Source organism: Gossypium hirsutum, chromosome A10 (genome assembly GCF_007990345.1).
Source record: "Gossypium hirsutum isolate 1008001.06 chromosome A10, Gossypium_hirsutum_v2.1, whole genome shotgun sequence".
In the NCBI taxonomy this organism is placed as follows: Eukaryota; Viridiplantae; Streptophyta; class Magnoliopsida; order Malvales; family Malvaceae; genus Gossypium; species Gossypium hirsutum.
In genome coordinates, this window is record NC_053433.1 from 9,055,079 (window position 1) to 9,075,472 (window position 20,394).

General features: G+C 32.2%; 1 non-coding gene across 1 annotated transcript; it reads left to right on the forward strand.

Annotated features, from left to right (window-relative positions):
- Positions 1-689: 689 nt before the first annotated feature.
- On the forward strand, positions 690-796 carry LOC121208780 (small nucleolar RNA R71). Its single transcript, XR_005903904.1, has one exon. It is a non-coding gene; the product is annotated as a small nucleolar RNA R71 (small nucleolar RNA).
- Positions 797-20,394: the final 19,598 nt, after the last annotated feature.

Sequence of the window (20,394 nt, forward strand, 5' to 3'; positions counted from 1 at the left end):
GATATTACTGGGTATGCTAAAGGCTAAATTGTTTTGCAACAATTTCAAAACTTAATCTAATTAACCACAAATTTGGCGCACATCGGCTTACACTACATGCAAACCTTCCTCTATTTTTCTCACCCCAATCGAAAATTTAGGATCACTTCTATATGCTAGTTTTCTCTCTTGATCTAGGGGTGCCTTAAAAGGTGACGAAAATTGATATGGTGCATTCCGTTTTAGAGGATTAAGGTTTTGGTTCCCTTGATTTGAAGGTCCCACTTGATTCCCTCCCCACCTAAGGTTAGGATGATCTCACCATCCCGTGTTATAGGTGTTGGAGTAAGGATTATATCTTCTATTCCCTACATAATTAACCTCCATATGGTTGCCCTTATCATCGTGCCCATATGGTTGGGCTGGTTTTGGGCTTGCGCCTTAGTTGCATTCATCTCCAATTGATTTAATCTTTTAAGGACTTGTTGATACTTGTCCTCGCTACAAATAGTGTTCCTTATCGATTGTTTGGCTTGATATGTGAACCGCTCAGCCAACCACATGTAAGAGTTCATCGCTATGCCCTCGATAAGTTGACAGGCCTCAGCGTGGTCTTTGACATGAATGCTCTCGCGGATGCTCCATCAAGACTAAAGCATAAATTTCTATCAAGCCCATTGTAGAAAACTTAAAGTTGCAACCAATCTTGTAAACCATGGTATGGACACTTGCGCAACATCAACTTAAAGTGCTCCCATGCCTTATGTAATGACTCTCCTTCCAATTGTTGAAAATTCGTTATATCCATATGAAGTTTCATAGTCTTGCTCGAGGGAAAATGCTTTGCCAAAAATTTATTCATTAGCTCGTTCCAAGTGTTGATGGAATCCACCAGCTACGAATCTAACCACATAAAATCATTGCTAGTAAGATAGAAAGGGAATAACCAAATAAAAATAACATCATCGGATACCCCATTATATTTGAAAATATCACAAATGGTTAAAAACCGCTTAAGATGTTGATTTGGATCCTTATTCATTGACCCTCAAAATTGAAGGTTTGATAGTATCATTTGGATCATGGTCGATTTGATTTCAAAGTTGTTAGCATCAATTGTCGAGCGATTAATCCTACCTCGAACTACATTTAAATTAGACATCGTGTAGTCATGCAAAGTTCGTTGCTCCATGGGTAGGTGTGGTAGTTGTCGAATTTCACCTTGCGGATGTTCGGTAAGCTACTCTCTTAGTGGAGGTGGTGCATCTCTAGGATGTTGCGCCGTCCTCGCCTGTGTGATGATACATTCCAGTTCCAACTCAAATGGTAAGACACCGTTACCGATTCAAGTCATACAACACTTCCTCCAAGCACAAGAGAATGAAGAAAATTAATTAAAAATTGCAATAAAATAAAACTAACAGAAAATAAGGTTGTATCTATAAATCTTACTTTGGCTACTTATCTCTACCCAAAAGTGTACACTAAAAATTACTCAATTTTACACCATCTTCGCTAGAAATGGTGCCAAAAACTTGACCGACTACACACTAAAACAACAAATGTATATAACAATTTTGAAAGTCGGGTTTTACTACAAGTATATAGTGTCATTTGTAATATTTAAAGTTCCGATGGAACACGAAGTGTTCCAAGAGGTCAAACCCAAAGGAAGTGGTGATTAAGCAATAGCTAACATATACAATAGAGTCTAAGTGGCTACTAATACGATTTTATAGTACAATAATTCATAACAAGATAAGTTTGATTTATCTTCCGATCTCAATTTCACCGACTCAATAGCTAGCATATCTTCGAACAAGGGTTATAAATTGCGCAAATTACCAAGTGGCTCTATTTTATCTTTTGATCTCAATTTCATCGACTTAGAAGAATTAGGTCAAATTTATCTTCCAATCTCACCGATTAATCCGGGACTAATGAATGGGCACACGACAAGATTATCTTCCAGTCTCACTTTATCTTGATATTCTCTTAGGGGCGTCACTACCTAAATTGTAACACTCCTAACCTGTATCCGTCGCCAGAATAGGGTTTCGGGAATGCTACAACAAGTTAACAAAAATAAATAGGTAAAATCATGATCATTACAATATAATTTTTCAAATACCATAAAGTAATTTAATTACAAAAATAACTTACATTTACAAGGCTTAAATCGAGCTTTAGGGACTAAATAATTAATCTTAAAACCCTCAGGGACTAATTTGAAACAAACCAAGAAATTTTAGGAAAATATGAAAAATTTCAAAAATAAGGGACACGCGGCCGTATGGAACGCCCCAGACCGTGTGACTATCGAAGTTGGGACATACGGCCGTGTCCCAGCCCGTGTCTTAAACTGAGTAACTCACTGACTTAGCTCACATGGCCGTGTGTCAAGCCGTGTAACTCTCTGACTTGATACACAGGACCATGTCCCAGACTGTGTATGGCTGTGTGGCAACCCGTGTCCCAGGCCATGTGCACCTAAATGAACCTTAAACATCAAGTTTACCATTTCAAGATTTCTTGGACACTAAGCAATCCATTTACCAACCATTAGACCTATTCAAAATGCCATTAAACATGTTCAAATCATGCTAATTCAACCATCTTAATTGCCTAACCAATGTATCCTCAATGGTACCACAAGTATAAACACTTATACAACAATATAAATCATCAACCAAAAACATACCAATTCACACCACTTAAACTTCTAACCAATATGCCTATCATAAGTATCTTAATTCACAACAATTCAATATAACCTATTAGTCATACATATGCTAAAAGTTTGTACCAAAGACATCTTCCATCATTCATAACTCATAATAAGATATCAATTAAACATTTACCAAATGAGCATCAAAATCATTATAATGATGCTTATGTTTTAAACTTGCATTTAGGCACACTTTGTATATTTACATACCAAAACAAAAGTAATGACATAACAAGCCTATTACATGCCATATAATCCAAAATAAAAGTTCAAACACTACCGAAATTGGATGGATAGTGTGACTTGAGTGCTGATCTGATCGTCCAACCTTTAAAAGTATCTACAAGAAATAGAAATTAACACAAGTAAGCTTATTGAAGCTTAGTAAATTCAACGGATAGAAACAATAAATGTTACCGAAATAAATATAACAATCAAATCAAAAATGATTCAACAACACATGTTTCTTGTCATCCACAATTGCAAACCAGTGAATAGCATACTTCAATTCAAAGCTTAAATAATAATCTCTGGGAAAACATACATATCCATGACGGAGTCAATTCAAGATGTCAAGTACATGTCATGCCATTCAAAGTAATTAACAAGTTATAATATAATAATTTATGACCTGATGAACGAATTATAGATACGAGTACACAAGTAATCCAACCGAAACACAACAAACGCTCATGAGAGCTAATCCAATCGATAACACGCTAAACGCTCATAAGAGCTAATCCAACCGATAACACGCCTCGGCACTAAATGCCTAGCCCATAGGCTATATATCTGCCCCCATAACATGTCAGAACAGGATAGTATAACACGAGGGTTCGCAACAAATGTTGAACCTCAGTATACTCAGGAAAAATATATAAAGTACACCACATCACTCTCCACTCCAATCCCCACATACCACGCCGTCATTCAGTTGTATTCTATCTTGCGTTCATTTAGCCCAAGTATCGAAATTTGATAACATTTTCCCAAACAACTTAACATCATCAATAGAAAAATTAATATCCACTATTTCATATCATATCATCATACAATTCATATAGATATTAAATTACAAACCGAATGAACTTACATGACTGATTTGCAGTAACGGTCTAGAATAGCTCAATCAATAATTAACGTTATGTCAATTCATTAATTTCATTTTCAATTACACACATCAATATAATTCAAACATTATACCTTAAGGCATATAATATATTTAAAAATGTACTAAATTTAAACCATACAAACTTACTAGACTAAATTACAGCAACGACAAAGCATAAGGGCTATTTGGTAATTTTCTCCTTTCCTCGATTTTCCACTCGTTCTTGATCTAAAATAATAATTCCATTCAATTCACTAAGTCTAACAGAAAAATTAGTTCATTTTATGCAATTAAGTCCTTTTGACATTTTTTATAAAATTACCCCCAACATTTTACTTTTATACAATTTAGTCCCTAAGCCCAAAACATGCAATTTAGCCATTTTTATTTAAAACCCACATTGACCATTTATTCAAAGGTCTCCATACGGCCCCTATTTGCAATTATTACACACCAAGTACAAGTAATTTTACCACTTTAACAATTTAGTCCTTAAACATTAAAATCATCAAAAACTACTTTACAAAATAGTCCTAACTAACAACAAAACTCAATAATCTTTCATAAAACTTCATGAATAACTCAAACTCATCAATGACATAATCCAAAACATTTGATAGTTTTACAAATTAGTCCTTGGGTTAGCTAGATTAAGCTAATACAAGCTCAAAACATAAAAATTACTAAAAAGGGATGAGGTTTACTTACCTATTTGGCAAACCCTAGATTATTGAAGCTTTCACCCCTTCAAAAAAGGCTATTCTATTTTTTTTTATGAAGAAACAAGAAGAAAATGTTTCTTTTTAAATTTTGATTTGAAAATTCTTAGCTTATTTACAAAATTACCATTATGCCATTTGATTTTAATTAAAAACTCATGTAATTAATCACATAAATCGTCCACTATAGCCATTAATGGTTTAATTACCATTCTAGTCCTTTAATTTCCCTTTATAAGTAATAAAACCATCTTTTTCAACCTCTACTTTTTAGTCATTTTTAATTAATTAGGATATAAATGTAATTTACCACAATCTAGATAATTCCACGTCGTTCCTATTATTAGGTCATTTAAGGAAGGTCCAACTACACAATTGGTCCTTCAATTATATTAAATTCTAATTAAATAACTTAATTACAATTTAACCTTAAACTAATTAGAACTTAATGAATAAATATCCCAAAGGTTAGTGGAATGATTTCCATCCACCACCGCTTGGACTTTTGGCAATGGTATAATTGCCAAATTAAACCCTCTGCTATTTTAAAATCTACAATGGGTAACTTTTACCTCTTTTACAAATTAATCGTTTTACCTTAATTTAACAGTAAATCATCAAAATTACCCGACTAAACTTCAATTCACATATAATACTACTCTATAAATATTTAATAAAAATATTTACGGCTTTAATTTACGGAAACAAGGTCCTAATACTTCATTTTTAATAAGTACTTGACTTTTGAACCAAACCACTTATACTAACTTTTAATTCAATTAGTTCAATTCATCAAATCAAAATTCAATATAAAAATTATTATTGACTCGTTTAATTTAAATACTAACTATATGAGTATAATTTAAATACTAATTATATGAACTTACTTGTTGGATTTGTGGTCCCGAAATCACTGTTTCTGACACCACTGAAAAATGGGTTGTTACATAAATTCTTAGTTCTATTCGATTTAGTCTAATTTATTATGATTTAGTCATTTTTCCAAAAGTTTTAGTTTGCCTATATCTCCTTCAAGTTTTATCTACTCATGCTCAAAGTGAATAAAATAAACATGAAAATGTAAAACAAGGCAGCCATGAAAGTAAAATTTAAGAAAAATGTAAAAATTGATATTTTTATGCAAGAAAAATTAAATAGAATGAAACCAAAAGCATTTAACAGGAAAATTTAGAGCAAGAAGCATAAAAGGAATAAGCTATAATATATTAAAAGTAAAATAAACAAAAATATATTAAACCAAAGTATAAAAGGTCTTAAAACAAAGGTACAGGGACTAAAAATGCAAATAAACCTTAGCTACAGTAATAACCAACTTAACTAACACTAAGAATAACAAGAGCAAGAAGTAAATGCAGAAAAATAAACTCTAATATAAGGTAGAAGAAAAAAATAAAAACTCTAGAAAAGTGCAAAGAAAAACTAAAGAAAACCTAGAGAAAACTAAGCTAATGTGTGTCTCTTTCCTACTCAGCAATTTTTGGCTATTTTGAAGTGTATTTTGATGACTTTTTGTTGCCAAAAATCCCCCTACACGAGCCTTTTGTTATTGGTGGACTGGGTAGACAAAGACTAGTCTTTTTGTCCAAGTTTGTCCCTATAACGAAGGTGATATCGCGATACCCAGAAGAGGATATTGCGATATCTCAAGCAATGTTAAGCCTTGGGGTCTTCCTTGGAATATGGATATCGCAATACCTAAAAAGGATATCGCGATACCATTGAAGCGAGTATTCACTCTCCTATACTATTAGAGGTATTGCGATTATAAGGTGTGGATATCACGATACCCTTTCCCTTGGTACCATTCCCGTTTGTTTTCAACCTCCAATATGTCCCTACATCACTCAAACACACGTTAGGCCTCTCAATGGCTCTATAGGCCAATTTAGGTCACAAAATAGACAAAAAAGAGACATTTTCACTATATTAACTGAAAATATGAAAATATCGAAAAACTACACTAAAGACATTATTTTATTCGATAAAAAGCTCCTTAAGTGCATCAGAAAAGCCTAATTTGCCACATCGATTTGTGGCAGATCAGAACCTTTCTCATGTTCTCTCCTTCTTCCGTTGTTTTAGGACAATCTTCTGAAGAAAGATGAATTGTGATACGGAGGGTTGATTTCCCTTCTTCAAATCTATCATTGCATAATGCTCCAATATCTTGTCTATGATGAAGTTTGAGACAGTGCTATCATTTTATTCTTTTGATCCCTTAGGATTCGAATACCTAGAACAAAATTAGCTTTTCCAAAGTTTTTCATGCTAAACTATTGTTGGGTTAACCACAGTTTAACCGATGACAATGTCCCTACATCATTTCTAATTGTAGAATGTCATCGACATATAGAACGAGAAAGACCATATTTCTATCCCTTAAACATTTGTAAACACAAGGTTCATCTACGTTTTGTTCAAATCTAAAATTCTTGATCGCTTAATCAAATCTTTGATTCCATGAACGGGATATTTGCTTAAGTCCATATATAGATCTAAGCAATTTGTAAATTTTATGCTCGCTATCTTTAGCTATATATTCAAGGGGTTGCATCATGTAGATGCTCTCTTTAAGATAGTCGTTTAAAAATGTTGTCTTGACATCCATTTGGCAGACCTTGTAATCCAGAGCTGCTGCAATGGATAGTAATATGTAGATTGACTTGAACATAGCAACAGAAGATAAGGTTTCTTCATAATCGATGCCTTCTTTCTAAGAATAACCTTTTGCTACAAGTCTGGCCTTATAAGTTTCCACTTTTCAATCCACATTTCTTTTCCTCTTGTAGAGTCACTTACACCCTATGAGTTTTATCCCTTCCAGTAAGTCTATAACGTAACACCCCTAACCCGATCTTGTTGTCGAATTAGAGTTACAAAGTATTATCGTACAAAATAGAACATTCCATGTCAAAATAGAAAAAGTTATACAAATTAAATATTATCAAAAAATATATAGCAAAAGTACTCTTACGACCCTTAAGTCGAGCCTACGTGGCAAAAAAATAATTTAGGATCAATCTGGGATCAATTTGAAACAAAATAGAAATTTTTAAAAAAAATGAAAATTATGGAAATAATGTCACATAGCCCAGACCGTGTAGACATTCAAAGTCAGGACACAAGGTTATGTTCCAGCTCGTGTGTCCGTCTGAGTGAATAGTCGAAATAGGGTCACATGGTTGTGTCGTAGGCTATGTTCCAAACTTTGTGTATATTTGAATTATAGACACATGACCGTGTCACAGGCCGTGTGCCAACCCGTGTGTGCATACGATGTTCAGTCACACGGCCGAGTCGCAAGCCATGTGCCAGACCATGTTACATACTGACTTGAGACACATGGCCATGTCACAAGTCGTGTTTCTGACCGTGTAGATCCTACACTTAAAACAATATATAACACATGGCTATGTGTGGCACACGGTCATGTGTAGAATAGATATCCTCTAAAATAAGCCATTTTCAAGCCAATTTTTTATGTACCAAGTCATACCTTAACCACATGTTTATAAGGTTTTAAAACACATTCAAATACACTCAAAGCATCCTAAAACAAACAACCTATGTTCCTAACCAATGTTTCCTCATTGACACCTCAATTCACTAAACAAATTCACCCACAAAACTTAAGCTAGAATTTGCATTTAAGCTTATAAGTTCTCACAAAAGAATACATACCATCATTATCAATTCAATTTAACCATTCACAACCAACAAACCATTTCTCAACTACTTTCCAGAATTTATACTAACTAGCCAAACCATGGTTATAAGCACACTTATTACTAAAGCCAAAATACATTTACAAGTACAAAAGTTCATCCAAAAGTAACATCACCCAAATTTAACAAGCTATATAGGTAAGAAGTGATTAACATAACTACAATTCACTTATTACATGTCATATAACCTAAAATGAACATTCAAAAACTACCAAAAGTTTTCCTAGATAGTGTGATTCTTTGAGCCGATCCGACCACCCAATCCTTCAAAAATGTATCTATAATGAATAAAAAAATATAACACAAGTAAGCCAATTTAAGCTTAGTAAGTTCAATGGTTAAAAAAAACACCAAACTTACCGAATTAACATATCTATTACAGAATACAAATAATAAGTCAAAATCCTATAAATTACAATCAAATTACAGGTGAGCTTTATGTTTAACTTCAATTGATACAATCCAATCAAGTACATTATACTATTGTAAACATGCCTAATGAATGTTATCATAGACTCGGATACACGGTTAACTATCCAAAACACACCTAATCGCTCAAATGAGCTAACCATCTGGTAACACACCTGGGCACCAAGTGCCAAGCCTATAGGCTAGCATCCCTCTGAAACACACCTCGGCACTAAGTGCCATGCTTGAAGGCCTCATCCACCGTAGAACACACTTGAATCACTATAATATAACACGATAGTTTGTAACAAATGCTGAACTTTGGTATATTCAATAAACAAAAACTACATCAGAATCATCATCTCCATACAAATCAAATCTCAAAAAATGCGCGATACAACCTATTGGCATGCCACTTGTATCCTATCCTACGTTACCGGCTCAATTATTTATCGAATAATAACGCTTAATATAACTATTTTTTCAAATCAACCCACTTGAACACAATTCAACATTTTCAAGGCATTTAACAATGTCAATTCATACATAATAAAATATCTAAATTATACAAAAATTTAACCATACAAACTTACCAAGGTTAAATTGTGAAAACTACAAAAGTTTAAGGACTAATCAACAACCTTCCCTTTTCCACGATTATCAACTTGCTCTTGATCTATAATATAATTTATTTCAAATATTAGCTTCAATTTCATATTTTATTCAATTCCATACATATAATTCCTTAATTAAAATTTTACACACTTGCCCAAAACTTTTACATTTTTCTCAATTTGATCCCTAACACCAAATCAAGTTTATTTCACAAATCAAAACTTAAACCCCTTATGCGGAGCCTTTAATTATAAATTAACAGCCCTTAATTTTTAAAACTTAGCAATAATACACTTTAAAACTTAGCATATTTCTACTTATGTCTTTAAACTTAAATATAAACAAAAATGGCTTTACAAACTAGTTCAAACCCACTATCAAGCTTCCAAATAATCTATTTACAATTCAAGAGCTTCAAGATCATTAATGGTAAAATTTTTAAACTGTCACAAATCCACAAAATATTCCCTATACTAAATGGAGATCTTGACAATAAGTATAAAAACATTCAGATTCAAGAAAAAATAGTTCAAAATAACTAACATGCAATAGGAAATAGCAACCGAATCTCCTAGCTCTCAACAATGATTTCAGTTTTGAAAAATGGAGAACGGGGAAAAAGACTAATTTCTTTTCTCTTTTGTTTTTACTATTATTAATATTAAACTAATATTATTTTATGTTATAACATTTAATAACAATATCATGGTCGACCACTCACTTAAAAAGTGGTTTAATTGCTAAATTAAACCTTCCTATTTCACTATAGTACACTATAAACTCCAAATCACTAATAATAATTAACTTTTATACTCTTTACAATTTAATCTTTTTTCTTTAATTAACTAACTAAATGATAAAATTTCTTAACCAAAATTTAATATAACATTAATGACTTTGTAAATATTAAATAATTAATATTTACGGATTAACATGTCAAAATTGTGGTTCTGAAACTACTATTTCTGACACCATTGAAAATCAAACTATTACATACAAGTTCCTATACTGAGTTGGAATACATGGAGTCCATCTCAACTTTCATAACTCTTTCCTAGAGCTTGGAATCAGCATTCTGTATTGCTTCATCATATGTGAGTTGGTCATCATATTGCTTTTCGGCATACTTAGTGTTAAAAACAATTCCACCAGATTAGAAGAACTCAGGCCTACAAGAGACCCTTCCACTGCAATAAAGCTCCCTTTGTTGTTGATCATTTGCAGTTCTACTATTAGATGTTGGTTCTGGAACCATTTCTGTAAGGTTTGTATATTTTCCAAAAGCTCCTCGAGTACCTCTTTACTCCAAGGTTTGAAGTCATTCATCTAACTTTCTTGAAGGAAAGTAGCATGACTTGAAATTATAATAGTTTCTTCTTTCGGGTTATAAAACAAACAACCCTTTTGTTCCCTTTGGATATCCTACAAACAAGCTCAATTCTGTCAGTTAGTCTAACTTCCTCGCATCTTTATCCAATGCATAGGTTGGGCATACTGCAATTCGTATGGAGTTTTCGATGTTTCCTTAATCGGCACATTCAAAATGTAACAAGATTTGTATCATATAACCCCAAAAGAGATTGACAACTTTGAATAACTTAACATCGAACGTACCATCTCTAACAATGGTCGATTCATTCTCTCTACCACACCATTCTATTATGGAGTGCCCAATGCAATTAATTGGGATAGAATCTCATTTTTTATGAGGTATCCTAAGAATTCATCAGATAAATATTCCCCACCTCGATCAGACTGAATACCCTTATGGGAAAATTTAGTTGTTTCTCCACTTCTGCACAAAACTCTTTGAATTTATCAAAGGCTTTACTCTTGCGGTACATCAGTTATACATACCCATATCTGGAATAGTCATCAATAAAGGTTACATAATACTTGTAACCACCTCTTGTACTAATGCTCATCGGCCACATGTTGGACATGGTGCCCTTAGTGTAGTATTTTCGTCTAAGTACACTTGTAATTTTTTCGAACAGATTGGTTAATAAAATTATTCATGAATTACATTAATACTTTGTATATTTTCCTCACATGGTTTTTGAACACAAAGCAAAATAGATGCAAATGTTGCTCATTGGTTGTCTCATGTTAACTAATACTAAGTGGTATTATGTTGTCAAATTGTAGTACAAAAGACAACTTGTATTAGTAGACGAACCTAAATATGTTCTTAGTCTAATCGAAAATGAGAAAACTGATTGAAAGACTAACATGTCATCTATCAAGTCCAATTAGGGAGATGCCTTGTCTTGGGCATCGAAGCTAATTACTCGTAAAATATAGAGACATAAATGTGATTGATTATACTGACAATATACCGAACAAGACCCAAGCATAATAGATCATGAATCTATTTATGGATTTATTCACTTGTGATGTTCATAGTGTGACATACCTAAATCATGAGTGGATGGTGGACTATGTATGTGTGACTCGTACATTTTAATGTAAGTAAAAGCCTAAGTTCAAATAGATACGAAGCCGAAAGCTGATACCTTGGATGTACGACTTCTTTAGTATGTAGTGTCATTCACAATAGTGGAATTCATATCCCAAAACATAGGTAAATGATATCCTCACATTGGCATTACATGGTTGGTGAAAAGTAAATGTGGCCACAGGTCATCCGTCTTTGTGATGGATGACTTGATCACCATTTGATAGTGATTGAATTTTTATGAAGGAATATGTAATGGTTACTATGAGATAAAATAGGATCACATTGGGAGAATGAATATTATCCCAAAGAGATCAATGATATCCTATGAGGGTAACATACTTATGACAAAGTCATTAGACGAGTACTGAGTAGTTACTTTTGTAATGGTATGTCATTGGGTAGAGCTCAGTCACGATACTGTACTAGATTGACTTAGTGACTAAATGAGTTTAAAATGAATAGGTGAAAAGTTGAAACTTAATTATAAATCATTTGAGCCTCAACTTCCAATGTCCAATCGACTCGTCTGCTAAGTCATTGAAACCAGAAATGAATTGTGTGTTTGAATAAAAATGAATAAAATGAATAGAAAAAGAGAAATGGGAAAAATTCAGGAATGATTATGGTTTTCTTCAAAATGGAGAAAACTAATCATTTGGAAATAAATGTGTCACACCGAAAAATGGGGTTTAGAAGTTTCAAGGGTAAAATCAAGATTTTAGCTTTAACTCGGGAATTTCGTTATCATGGTATTTAGAAATGTTTTTGTTTATGGCATTTTGAAAATTAAATCAATTTTTGAAAATGATGTCCAAAAGGTTTTCAATTTTAAAATAAGGATTTTTTTGAAATGGGGATTAAAACTAGGAGTATTAAAAGGGCAAATAGCCCAAAACTTTAAAATCAACCTATTTCTTTCCCCCACATACAGTAAACTCACGATAATTATTTTTCCCTCATCCTTTTGTGTCGCCCCTTGATTTCTAAGAATTAATCTTACAATTTGATTTCCAAACTTCATCCTTTTGATTTCTATCATTCTCATAACATTAAACCTTCATAGAATTCCAAGAAAAAAAAACCAAAAAAACATAGATTTCTCCATCGTTTAGCTTTCGTGTTTTTTATGAAACACAAATTTTTTTGTCAACTAAGGTAATGATTTGATCCTTAATTAGTTTTAAATGTTATCTGGTCTTTTAAATTGAATTTTTAGTAATTAAATTGCATGTTTTGAATAAAAGCAGGAAATTGGGTTATTAATGGTGGATTTTGGGATTTTGGGTAAAAATGTGGTTTCAAAGTGTATTTCAATTAGTTTTGATGAGATTAGAATGTTTCTAAACTTACTTTGAAGTTTTGTTAAATATTTCTTGGGTTTTATTGAATTTTCATAGAAATTGTCAAAAGCATGTCAAAAATTTTGATACTGTGAATTGAGTAGTTTTCATAGTTTAAATGTTGAGAATTAGTTGTAGGTGAATAAATAGATAAATAGAAGTGGTTTTAGGCAAAATGATTGAGTATAGATCGAGATATTTAGATATCAAGTTTGTTATGTCGAAGGTTTTGGTTACTTGAAAAATTAGCTTAGGTTTATGTTTTTGTTTTCTTAAGTTGAGTCTTTAGCTAATTTTTGAATTTGTTGTTGTGTGATTTTTTGTGTTAAAGCTTTGGATTCATTAATACCATCTACAAGTTAAGGAATGGCTAGTTTGGGCTTTCAGCATTTTGATGAAAGCGTGTTTGGTGAGTGTTTAGAATAGTTTCTTGTAGACACAATTCAATATGTTAATTGGGAATTTAGAAGTGGCTTATACTACTACTCTAAATTTTGAGTGTAAGCTTTCTCATATCATGAATTTATATGTGAAAATGTATTGTGAATTTGTAGATTATAATGTGACATTATGATATGTCTAATAAGCTTATGATGGATATTGTGAAAGAGTTAATTATAGGCATGATATATATGCCATATGATAGTGAATATGTTGTCTTTATAATGTGATGATGCAGAGATAAAGTGCAGTGAACGGTAAGTAAATGTGTGTGTTAATAACGAATATTTTGGCTTTGTGAACCTTAAGACCATTGGATATAGTTGGCATGCAATAGGATTTTGAGTACTCACATATGTGTGTTATGTGATTTGGGCATTGAAACCCTGGGGCATGTTAGAGAGATAAAGAAATGTAAGTTAAGCTCCATTCGATGAGACATGTTTGGTGTGATGGAGAGTGTTAGCTATATATGCTTCACTTTTTGGGATATGTTAGACTTATGAGTCTTTTGGTGTGTTGAAGATACATGTATCCAATGAGTGGTGATAGAGCCCATTTTTACGTTTCATAGCTCAAATGTCAAACTATTTATAAATATGTTTATGAGATTGTGATATATGCTTAAATGTTATGTGATTATATTTGTAATTTGATATATGCTTCAAAGTGAATGTGGTTACCATGTAAATGAACTAGAAAATAATGCACGAGTGAAGTATAACATGACACTAAAGTTAGAACTGTTGAGGTTATGCTATATGGTTGCTTCATTAATACTTGATGAATTGTTTGCATGGTAGTTGTTTTAGGCATTCACTGAGCTTGTTAATCTCACCTACTCCTTTTAATCCATTACAAATTAGTAGCGTTTCGGTGTAAGCGATGTGGTTTCAAGGGGTGATCCAAGCAAGTCTTTTACATTAATTTGTAGGTGTTTATTATCCATTTAAGATTTGGGAAATAAAGGCAATGTGGTAGAACTATTTCATAAATGTTGCCATGACGTTTTGGTTATTTTGATAACTTATTAATTCTTAGGATTTATGAATATTGTTCTTGTTATATCGCTTTGTTACTCTGACATGATTTCGATGATTGAACTATTATTGTGGTCTTGATGTTTATTTGATAAAGTATTAGTCACATGTTGAATGGTTTATGATTGGGATGGATTATTAGCCTTATTATGCTGTAATTTTGGTGTCTGGAGTAGAGGTATTGATATTCGAGTTTTAAAAACGATACCTCTGTGATATTTCATTGTGTAGGAAGTCAATACTGTAATTTGGTATCGATACCTTATCACGAGTATCGATGCTTGGGGTAGAATAATTGATACTTTAATAAATGTATCGGTATTTTCTGGGATTTGATTTTTAGACGAGAAATAGAATGCTATTTTGGTACCAATTTTTCAATCGGTATCTATAACTTTTAAAGGAAATATCAATACTTTTGTTTCAGCATTGATACCTATGTAGTTAGTTTCAAAATTTTTCTAAACGAGCCCTATGCATGTTTAATTATTTTTGAAAGACTATATGATGTATATTTAGTATGTACTAAGGATGATTAGAGTAAGTTTGACTTATAGCTCGTGTGTGTGTTAAAATGAAAGATGTTTCTGTAGGAATGAGCTCATTCGTACCATGTGTGATGTGAGACGATGGTGTGGCATCCTGATATTTTAGCTTAGTGACCGGGTCAAGTATAGGGTGTTACAGAATGTAGGTTTCCAAAAATGGAAATGGAAATGGAAGTGAAAATAGAAACTTGCAATACTATAAAGAATTACTTAAAAAATGATAGAAGAATGAGTTTATGTTTTATTTTTTACTATTTAAAATCCCGAAAATAAAAATAAATCATTCTGTAATAGTGAACATGTTGAGTTGAGACATATTGAATGATTTTTTTCAAAATTTTACCATGGATAAAATCGTTAAAATTTTACCGAGGGTAAAATTTTCAAAATTTTACTGGGTTAAAATTAGGATGAGAAAATTATTTAATATGTAGATATTACAGTTTATTTTGGGAAATAGAAAAACTAAATCGGGTTGCCTCATATTACAATCAACTAGTCAAAAGGCCTAGAAAGTATTCATAATTTGACTCGATGTAAGAGAGGCCTAAAAACCCCTCGTGGACATTAGGTGGAGGCAACCCTAGTACAAATATTAGGTCAAATCATCCACCCTAGTCCTATTCTAAGTAAGATATTTTTCTACCTTCTCTTCCTATAAATAGATGGTACCGGTAGAGTTATTTACACAACTTTTAGAGATAGTTATTTTGTCAAAAAATAGAAAGAATTTATTCTCAACTGTTACATATATATTTTCCAGAATAACAATTCTACTGGTTTCTATTAGGAAGAGAGATCTTTTGTTTTCACCCTAAAAGGAGAGAAAACTTTTTCTAGTTCTTTGTTCCAATTCAATCGGTTCGAGCCCACACTTGAAGCAGTTCGTAGTATAAGAATAACAGAGAAGATCGTTTGGTTGAAAGGCAAAAAAATCAAGTATCTGCTTATCCAAAAATACAGGTACAAATTTAGTTAAGGTTTTATTGCTATAAATATCACAAACTGGGTCGGTTTTCAAAATTTTAATTTTCCATTGTATAAGAAAACCGTTTTCAAATTGGGTTTTTTCCAACACCTCATACGTCAATGTGCACAAGTTCTAGGGGCTTTTCGATCATCATTCCTTTTGCATTAAAAGATCGCTTAGTCATCTGACCTTCCAAGCAAGATTCGAATTATGGAAGATCAACTTCTTTAAGTGAACTTAAGATGTCGTCTTTCACAAGTCTAGTGATTCTTTCTCGGTTAATATGACCAAGTCTCAAATGCCAAAGTTACGCCCAATTAGAGTGAGATGTTTTAAGTCTTCTATTTTATTTTTCAGTCTTAAGCAGTGTGGACATCTTTGGTTCGATAAAATAAAGATTATTTGACATCAATGCATTACAGATAAAATTGCTATTTCTAAATATTGCAATTTCATTATTAAAAGTCACAGTCAAGTCGTCTTTATATAAACATGCAATAGAAATTAAGTTTCTTTTGAAACTTGGTACAAAGAAAACGTCTTTTAAAATAATCTTTCTAAAATTATCAAAATAAAGATGTGCATATCCCACAATTTCAGCTACCACACTTGTCTCGTTCTTGGTCCGCAACAATAAGCTCTTATCTCTAAGATATTTTGTCTCCTTGAACCCCTGTAGAGAAACACAAACATTATATATGGCTCCCAAATCAATGACCTAGTGGTCTATTGAATCTTCCACTAAACAAGCTTCTATCATAAAGAGTTTCATACATTTTCCTTTGGTAGATAGGTATTCTTTCCACTCTTTATAGTTTGCCTTGAAGTGCCCTTTTTTACTACAAAAGAAGCATTTAGACTTAGATAAGTCTTTAGGCTTTTTAATTCTATTCCTTTCCACTTGTGGTGGCCTAGAGACTTTAGCCTTGCTTTTCTTAGCATGCTTTCCCTTCTCTTTGAGGAATAAGAGATAGCTATATTCACTTCTGCTCTTCGGACCCACTAACCGTCGTTCAACATTAACTCATAAGATTGTAACTCCTTCATAAGTTGTGTAAGCGTCAGGTTTTTATTGCCAAGGTTATATGCGACCCAAAAACTAGTAAAATCCTTTAACAAGCTTTTGAACACCATATCAATTTGAATGTTCTGGTCTTGCCCATTGTCCGCAGCCTCAACAAAATAGCCCATAAAAGTGATCATATGGTTTTTGATCGGAGTGTTGAGCTTTTTCTAGGCATTTATCAAGCTAGTCATGACATACTGTCGAACCAAGGTAACTTGGCCTCTAAACATGTCTTCTAGCTTATCTAGAATTGTTTTATTGGTCTTACATCTCTTTAGTTGCTTATGCAAAGTACTGGTCACGCTTGCTAGCATATAGCAACAAGCTATCTCATCAGACTCTTCCCAGTGTTTTCTAGCCTCAACTTGAGTGGTCGAAGGGCAGCTAGTATTAAAAACTATTTTAAGTTTCTCATAGCTTAGGACAATTCTTTGATTCCTTTTCCATTCCTTATAGTTGTTTCCATTCAGTTTGTTTTTAGTGACTATGTTCAATAAGGGAGTTGGTGCAATTTTCAAACTAAAAATAAAACATTCATATATTAATATCTTTGTATTAAGCAAATGTTTGTAAATGTTTTGCAACATTACGATATGCATTAAGATGATGCATGTGTCTTACTTAAACCTTGAAAATATTTGTAAGTTATTGCAACGTTAATTCGTACACCCATTAAATCAAGCCACCTTGTTATCAACTAGTAAGAATATTGATTACCATCCAATTGGTACATTAACCTAATTCCTAAGGCATTCACACGTACTAATAATCATGTAACATTTAACCATCATTCTAACTTAGGCATAGCTCCCTAGAAAGTTACTTAACTAGATGATCTTGAGTGTATAACCATCAACTCAACACCTAACACATCATGAAACACAAATGAGTTATATTGGGACAATCTGACCAAGTAGCATGCTGTTACTAGTTGTCCTTTTTGAAAAAAAAAATTCATATTGTATTGCATGATAAAACCTACCATAGGGGTCGGTCCAACTATCACATGATCATAAGAATATTTTGCATACTTTTAAGAGGTCTCCTCTATGAAATCCACATGAAAACATCTACCTTGAGGCAGATCCATTTCATGTAGTCACAAGAGATTATCAATGAAGGCTGTAGGTCTTCTTTAGGGACCTTCTCCATTCAATATTTTAAAAACATACAAGGTTTTTAATTTTTGTTTTCAATCATGTATGATCAATATATGCATGATAAGTACATGCGTCATTCTTTCCTAAACTATATGACATGCTTATCTTATGTATGCATGACATGCTCTGACAATTTTATAATATTCATATTCAATTATTCACAATAGTCAATTAAACAATTTTGATTCTCCATAGTTTTTCTTTTAAGGGAAAAATCAAAAAAGTGAATGTGAATCGTGCACCAAGTATGTTCTTAGGAAAGGGAGGTGAGTCGTATTTAACCACTTAAAAACCAAACCTTTCTTTACCAGACTCAATCCTAGACATTCACCTTCTTATTACCACACTTCTCATAATACTCGAATAACCTAAATAAGTGAATGGAATAATACAACACATGTATTTTCTCATTACCGCACTTCTTATCTTTAATAGATCAACTGTGGATCATCTTATACATATATATCATAATCATATCATAAATAATTATTAAATAGATATATAAAGAGATGCATAATAAAATAAAATTGTCAGCCAAGGTTTCCATGGTTCTATTTCTAGAAAATAAATGAAAAACCAAAAAATTACATAGTTTTTTGCCACAAGGCATTCCTTATGTCTTCAACCGTCAACGCTCAATCTTCTCCTTGTGATGGACTCTTTTTTAGAAAAATTATATTTATATCCTATATGCGTTTTCGACTCACAAGAATTCTAAAAATAAAAATAATCCTACGTGGAGATATAGTCCACAGTTTATTTCCTAATAATCACAACATTGGCAAAACAATAATAATTATAAAACAAATATATATAATATTGCATTCATTCACAAACATTCCCCTAAACATGCAAATAATTACAAGAATTCCACATCTGATCAAATATTAATCAAATAAGATAAAGAGAGAGATTTGGTTTCGGTTTACACCATAAACATAGCACAATCTAGCACTCTGATACCAAAAAAATCTGGTTTGAAAATAGAACTGATCCAGTTTATGATATTTATAAAAATAAGCTTATACCGAAATTATACTTGTGTTTTCGGATAAACGGATCCTTGATGTTTTCTAAATTTCAACCAAATAATCTTCTTTGCTATTCTCGTACCATGAAATACTTCGAGTATAGAGTCGAACCAATTTGAATCGAAGCACAGAACTAAAAAAGTTATCTTCTTTTGCGGTGAAAACAAAAATTATCTCCTCTATAGAAAGCGATAGAATAGTTATTTTGGAAAAATATATTTAATAGTTGAGAATTAATTCTCTTTATTTTTTGGTAGAAAAACAATCTCTCAAAAATTGTATAAATAGCTCTACCGGTACCATCTATTTATACGAAGAGAAAGTAAAACCCTTATTGAGTTGTAGTGGTTTATTTCAAATAGAAAATTAACTTGCTACTTAGAGTAAGAGAGGGGTGGATGTACACCCTAGTATTCCTACTAGGGTTTCCGCCCCCTTTATGTTACATGAGGAGTTTTGGGTCTCTCTCACATTGAGTCCAATTATGAGTACTGTCTAGGCCTTTTTGACCTAGTACTCTGTAATGTCATCCAACCTGGTTCAATTTTTCTATTTCCCAAAATAAAATTTAATATTTATATACAAAACAATTTCTCATCCCTATTTTATCCCTAACAAAATTTTGACAATTTTGTCCTTGGTAAAATTTCGAGAAAATATGTTCAATATTCCATAACTCAAATGTTCACTATTACTGAATGGTTTATTTTCATTTTCGGGCTTCAAAACAGTCCAAAAACATAAACTCATTCTTCTGATCATTTTTTAAGTAATCTATATAGGATTGTAAATTTTCATTTTCATTTCCATTTTCATTTCTATTTTTGAAAAGCTACACCAATTTTCAAATGATTCCATTTCTCCATTTTGGAGAAAACCATAATCATTCCTGAATGTTTCCCATTTCTCATTTTCTATTCATCACATTCATTTATATTCAAAACAGGTAATTCATTTTTTTGTTTCAACGTACTAGCGGAGGGACCTATTGGACTTATATAGTTAAGGTTGAAATGATTTATAATTAAGTT